Raw genomic sequence first — 7220 nt, 5'->3', positions numbered from 1 at the left:
CACCCCCTCTCCCCCACCCCACACCCTCCCTGCCATTCCCAATCCCTCTCCCTCCCCTCAGCAACCCCCCCCACCATCCCCATCTCCTCTCCACCACCCGCCCTCCCCAGCCCCTCCCCTCTCTGCCATCCCCACCACCTCCCCCACCCTCTATCCACCACCCCCACCCACTCTCCCACAGCCCCTCTCCACCCCTTCAGTCCCACACCTCTCAACCACCCCACCGCCTCTTTCGCCCAACCCCTCCCCCCACCCACCTTTCCCCATCCCTCTCCCCACCCAGTTCTCCCCATCCCTCCCCCCCCCACCCAGTTCTCCCCATCCCCACCCCCTCTCCCCCATCCCCACCCCTACCCCCCACCCTGACTCATCCCCCTCCCCACCCCCTCTCTCCCACCCTGACTCATCCCCCTCCTCCCCTCACCCAATCCTGTACCCCATCCCCACCCCCTCATTCCCACCCCCTCTCTGCCATACTACTCCCCTCCCCAACCCCCCCACCAGCTCTCCCCTCCCCATCCACCCCACCAGTTCTCCCCTCCCCATCCCCCCCAACCAGCTCTCCCCAATCCCCTCTCTCCACCAACCCACCCCTCACCCCCACACCCCTTCCCCACCCTCATTCCTTCTCCCCACTCTGCCATCCCCACCATCACCCCTCTCCCCCACACCAACCCCCCTCCCCCACCCTGACTCATCCCCCTCCCCTGACCTACCCCCCTCTCCCCATCCCGACACATCCCCCTCCCCCCATCCCCTTTCTCCCGCCTCCTCTCCCCCTTCCCCACCCCCATCGTCTTCCCCACCCCACCCCCCATCCCCACCTCCTCCACCCCCACCATGTTGTCCCCACCCCCCATCCCCACCACCCCCTCTCCCCAAGCCCCACCCCACATGGCATCCTCCACCCCCTCTCTCTCTCTCCCCACCATCACCCCTCACCCCCTCTCCACATCCCCACCGCCTCTCCCTCTCCCCCATTTCCCACCCCCTCTCCCCCACCAATCTCCCCTCCCCCCACCCCCCCCCCCCCCCAATCACCGACCTCCACTCGCCCAATCCCGACAATCCGGCATCCCATCCCTCTCTCTCCCATCCCCATCTCTCCCATCCCCGCCCCGTTTCTCCCGTTTCCCCCAATCCCCCCTCCCCACTCCGCTCTCCCCACCCCCACCCTCTCTCCCCACTATCACCCCTCTCCCCCACCCCCACCCTCTCTCCCCACTATCACCCCTCTCCCCCACCCCCTCTCTCCATCCCCTCACCCGACCCCAATTAGGTGGTTGTCAAGGGTTGTTTCTCAAACTGGAGGCCTGTGACCAGTGTGTGTCTCAGGGATTCTGCCGAGCCCACTGTTATTTGTCATTTATGTTAATAATTTCAATGGCAATTTTGGAGGCATGTTTAGTAAGTTTGCAAATGACACTAAGATAAGTGGCATAGTGAACAGTGAAGAAGGTTATCTTGGATTGCAACAGGATCTTGATCAATTGGGCCAGTGGACTCATGAATGACAGATGGAGTTTAATTTAGGTAAATGCGAGGTGATGCATTTTGGTAGATCGAACCAGGAGAGAACTAACTCAGTTAATGGTAGGGGAGAGTTATAGAACAAAGAAATCAAGGGGCACAGGTTCGCAGCTCCTTGAAAGTGGAGTCACAGGTGGACAGGGTGATGAAGGCAGCATTTGGCATGCTTGGTTTCATCAGTCAGAACATTGAATACAGGAGTTTGGACGTTTTGTTGAAGTTGTACAAGGCATTGGTAAAGCCACAGTTGGAATATTGTGTACAGTTCTAGTCACCCTAATAAACAAAATATATTAAACTAGAAAGAGTGCAGAAAAGATTTACTGGGGTGCTACCGGGACTTGATGGTTTCAGTTACAAGGAGAGACTAGATAAGGTGGGATTATTTTCTTGGAGCGTAGGAGGCTTAGGGGTGATCTTATAGAGGTCTATAAAAAAATTAGGGCATAGATCACCTCGATAGTCGACATCTTTTCCCAAAAGTAGGTGAGTCTAAACCGAGAGAGCACAGATTTAAGGTGAGAACGGAGAGATACAAAAAGGTCCAGATGGGCAATTTCTTTCACACACACACTGTTGATTGTCTGGAATTAGTTGCAGAGGTAGCAGCAGAAGCAGGTACAATTTTGTCTTCTAAAAAGCATTTAGAAAGTTACATGGGTCAGATGGGTATAGAGGGCTATGGGCTAAACACAAGCAATTGGGACTAGCTAGTCACAAAAATTGGGACGAGCAGTCAAAAAAAGGGGTGGCATGGCGAAGTTGGGGTGAAAGGCCTGTTTTCATGCTGTAAACCTCTATAAAACACATACTCTTCACCTTAAACCTATGCCGTGCGGAAAAGATACTTACCATCAACACGATCTATTTTGTCTACCTCTATTAGATTCCCCCTCAGCCTCCTCTGCTCTATAGAAAAGAAACCCAGACTATGTAGTTCTCAACATTGAAGAACTTATGCCCCCAACAAACACAGAGACTGGGCATACGCCAGCTTTACCATTGCCCCCAACAAACATGGGTCTGGGCATGCGCTGTCCTCACATTGCCCTTGAGAAAGATGGTGACAACGCAGGCGCACAACAGCACATTGCCCGTGGAGAAAATGGCGGTAATGAACTTGGGTCAGAAACAGGGAAAAAAACTGGGCTCCGCTCAGTGCAAACGCAGGACAGGGAATTATTTTTCGGGGTTTTCAGTTTACACAACATGTTTATGAAGCCTGTCCGCCCACCCGCCGGATGGAGCCCTCCCTCCGAGACGCCATTACACCCACTTACAGATTGGACATCAAAGCACTCGCTCCCTATCGACATTACTCACACTGCGCATGCACCACTCCCAGGCCCGCCCCTCATTCACTCCGATTAGTTGGAGGACCAGCCGCTCCCGCTCGGTCCTCCAGCCCCGCCTCTCTCTTCCTATTGGTCCGGAGCTGCTGTCAATCAGCCGGACATTGTGATGGTTTCAGATGGTGAGAGCAGCCACAGACTCAGGCTGACTTGCTGATTATTGGCAGCATTTTCTGTTTGGGAATTAGAGCAAGAGATGGATGGTCAGTTCCCCTGTGTCTGGGGCTGGGAGATTCACACTCATTTCCCCAGGACACTCATTATAAGGACATATGAACTTGGAGCTGGAGTAGGCCATCTGGCCCCTCGAGCCTGCTCCACCATTCAATAAGATCATGCGTGATCTTTGTGGACTCAGCTCCACTTACCCGCCTGCTCACCATAACCTTTAATTCCTTACTGTTCAAAAATGTATCTATCTTTGCCTCAAAAACATTCAATGAGATAGCCTCAACTGCTTCACTGGGCAGGGAATGCCACAGATTCACAACCCTTTGGGTGAAGAAGTTCCTCCTGAACTCATTCTAAATCCTGTGAGTCCTGTGTGTCACAGTCACTTACATGAGGTCAGCCTGCTGGATGGAAACTTGGGCTCCCTGAGTTTGTTCTCCAGTGTCACCAGTCCTGACTGCCCCCTTACATCAGTGTTCCCTCACTCACTTTTATACCCTGCAGTGATCCAGTTCTGGCCCCTGACTCTACTTTGTCTTCGCTGCTGGGTTTTGGCAGGAAGTGGGGAAAAGACAGCTGGAATTTCTCTAGTCTGTGATTTACAAGGACACATTCCCTGCTTCCCAGGAGTGACTTTCCTTCAGAAATGTTCTCATTCTCTCTGAACTCCCTTGCCTGTTGCTTATTCTGTTATTTCTGATAGTTTCACGATTATAGTTATAAACATCACACATTATAATCTGATCTATTCCTCTCTCCAGTTCAGCTGATACTGTGGTTATTAACAGACAAACTCTGTCCTTTTCCCTGATCTGATGAGAGTTTCCAAGGAGCCGATTCTGTGCGATGGAATGTTTTATCAATGTTGCTATGGTAACCTTTCTGCAGTGAAGAGCCTGTTTGAGTTTCTAACTCAGATTAAACTTCTCTTCCACAACACACATTATATCAGACATTTTACCTCAATGTATTTTAAACATGTCAAAAGGGGTTCAGATGCACCAGCCATTAAATGTGAAGGATGAGTATGAAATGCTGCTTGTACCGTTGCCACATTTTTCTTCATGAAATTAATTTGTAAGTCATTGGTGAAGCTGCATTCAATGTGTTTTAGCTGTGTCATATTCATAGAAATGGCCCATCGAGTCAGCACCAACAGGTGAGAATCACCTGACCTCCCACATAATCCTATCTGCCAGCACTTGGCCCACAGCCTTGAATGCTATGACCTGCCACGTGCCCATCCTGTTACTTTTTAAATGCTGTAAAGATAGGTTTATGTATCTAAAACCTGCCAGGGGCTCAGAGACCCAACGTTTAACAGTGTCATTACAGAATTAACCATTTGTTCTTTGAATTTTTATTTGTCACACCATATTTGTTAATCTTATGGTTGATGGTTAGAATAACTACTTAAAAGCTTTTTTAAAATTGCAGTGTCACAGACTTGTCAGCAAAGTTAATGTCCGTGGCGTAAAGACAGCATTGATGCCAAATTGGCTGAGTGATTGGAAATAAAGGGCAATGGTGAATGGCTGATTTTCAGATTTGAGGAAAAATATACAGTGGGATGCCAAAGTTCGATATTATCACCATTAATCTTCCTGATATATATTAGTAAACAAGACTTGTCTGTTAAAAGCCCAATTGCAGACAATACCAAATTTGCAAGTGTTGTTAAGTGAGTGGGACAGTGATAAGCCACAAGGAGACATAGACAAGGTGGTGGAATGGACACAGGCTGAATTCAGAGAGGTGTGGATAGAGTCATATAGGTTTACAGCATGGAAACAGGCCCTTTGGCCCAACTTGTCCATGCCACCCCTTTTTTTTCAACCAGTAAGCTAGTCCCAATTGCCTGCATTTGGCCCATTCTCATGTAACTGTTTTTTAAAAGTTAAAATTATACCCGCCTTTACTCGTACCTATGGCGGCTTGTTCCAGACACTCACCACCCTCTGTGTGAAAAAATTGCCCCTTTGGACACTTTTGTATCTCTCCCCTCTCACCTGAGGCGCTATCTGAGGCGGGGCTGGCCTGTTGGGGAAGACTCTCATCAGCCCTTGGCCTGCTGGGCTGTGTGGGCTCTGGGACGGGTGACGAATTCGAGGCCCACACCTTGTCGAGGTGCTTTCTTAAGACGGCCTCTCCTACGAGTACCTAGTAGGATACAGTCCTGGACTTGAACGTTCCTGCTATCCATGCAGGACCATTTGTGAATTTTCTCACCCAGACCTTTTTGCCCAATTCAAAATGCCTCTCTGGGTGACTGTTGTCGTGGCTCCTGCAATGGGTCTCTTGGTCCTTTTCCACCTTTAGCCCCAGGTTTGGAAATAGCCAGCTCAGTCTGGTGAGGAGTCATCTGCCCATGAGTATTCCAGTGCTATTCCCCTGGTGGCATGTGGGGTTGTCCTGTGATCAAACAACCAGTGGGAGAGTTTGGTGCCTATTGACGCCATTGATTGTTTGTTTAACCCAGCTTTTAAAGTCTGGACAGCTCTCTCTGCGAGCCCATTTGACGATGGATGATAGGGTGCTATCCTGATGTGTCGAATCCCATTCGACTTCATGAATCTGGTGAATTCTTGGCTGATGAAAGTGATCCGTTGTCCGAGACTAACACCTGTGGAATTCCGTGTGTTGCAAATGAGACGTGCAGCTTCTCGACAGTTGTCATTGTGTTTGCCGAATACACCCTGTAGACATCCAATGATTCTGAGTGGGGTCTACTATTATCAAGAACATGGAACCCATAAACGGGCCTGCAAAATCGAGGTCCAGTTGGGTCCATGGTCTACCTTGCCATTCTCACAGGTGCAGTGGGGCTGCTGGTGGCACCTTCTGCCCTTGTTGGTATTCCTGGCACTGGCCCACCAGTGCCACTATATCCGCATCCAAGCCCAGCCACCAGACATAGCTCCTGGCCAGCATCATCATCTTGGACACTCCTGGGTGCCCATGATGTAATTCGGCCAGTATGGTCCGACGGCCCTGACTTGGGACTATGACCAATGCTCCCCATTACAGTATCCTGTCTTCCACAGTGATCTGCTCTTTTCTGATCCAATGGGGTGGAATTGTGGTTTGACTGGTTTTTCCATTTCCCCTGTTAGTACCGGGTGTTTTACTTTTGCTAGTACTGGGTCCTTTTGTGTCCATAGGCGTATGTTGTGTGAGGGACGGGACGGCATACAGAAAGTTCAGTGTCATCACCGTTTCTTCTATACTGGGTACCAATGGTGGGGTGTCTGGTAATGGTAGCCTGATTAGGGTTTTAGCATTTGCCATCTGAATTCCTGGCTTGTGCTCCAGCTGATACTAGTATGCTGCCCAGCGCTGGATCTGGGCTGATGCTATTTGTGGCACCACTTTGTCCTCTTTGAACAAACCCAACAATGGTTTGTGATCAGTGATGATTGTGAATTTCTGACCATATAGGTACATGTGGAATTTCTTTCCTGCAAAAATTACGGGCAGTCCTTCTTTTTCGATCTGGGCGTATTTCCGTTCTGCTACTGCAAGGTCCTGAAGGCATAGGCTATAGGCCATTCCTCTCCGTTTTGCCATCTATGTGCCAGAACGGCACCAACACCCTGTGAGAAACATCACATTTGAGTATAAATTCTTTCCTGGGGACATAATGCACTACAACATATGCTGAGGAGAGCTGTTGTTTGATTTGCTTAAAGGCCCGGTCTCAGCGGGCAGATCATTCCTAGGCTTGGCCCTTTTTTAGGAGCTGATGTAGAGGACCCAAGATGGAGGCCCTGTTTTGTATGAATTTCCCATAATATGTCACCAGCCCTAAAAACGACCGTAACTCCGGCATTGTGGTGGGGGCTGGGGCATCTTTGATTACCCGCATCTGATCCTCCAGGGGATATAGTACTGACGTATCAACTTTGTAACCCAGATGGGTTACTTGCGGGCTCCATAAAACAAATTGGAGTTTCTGACCTGAACCATAACAATATGTCAGAGTAGAGTTATTTGTGTATTTTTCCTTCATTGGGTCTCCTCACCTACCAAGTTTGGATCTGGTACAAAGCTGGGTTTCATCAATATTTTGATGGAGTAGCATTTGAACAGAAACCAATCCCTTGAGATCGAGTGGCGAAGGTAAGGGGGAGGTGGCTAGATGGGTGGAGAACTGGCTTGGTCACGGAA

The 7220-nt window shown here is 49.8% G+C and overlaps 1 protein-coding gene across 6 annotated transcripts in view; it reads right to left on the bottom strand.

Annotated features, from left to right (window-relative positions):
• LOC144481955 (uncharacterized) overlaps nucleotides 1–2862 on the bottom strand; it is a 51495-nt gene extending 48633 nt beyond the window's left edge. For 2 of the 6 annotated variants that reach the window (XM_078201144.1, XM_078201142.1), the window contains exon 1: nucleotides 2811–2862. The gene's annotated coding sequence lies outside the window, so the exon portion shown is untranslated. Of the gene's footprint in view, nucleotides 1–2382; nucleotides 2550–2810 lie in introns of those variants that run through there. The other 4 variants (XM_078201141.1, XM_078201145.1, XM_078201146.1 and 1 more) reach the window with 4 other exon arrangements.
• Nucleotides 2863–7220: the final 4358 nt, after the last annotated feature.

Source organism: Mustelus asterias, chromosome X (assembly GCF_964213995.1).
Source record: "Mustelus asterias chromosome X, sMusAst1.hap1.1, whole genome shotgun sequence".
Classification (NCBI taxonomy): Eukaryota; Metazoa; Chordata; class Chondrichthyes; order Carcharhiniformes; family Triakidae; genus Mustelus; species Mustelus asterias.
This window is presented reverse-complemented; position numbering and strand designations above follow the sequence as displayed.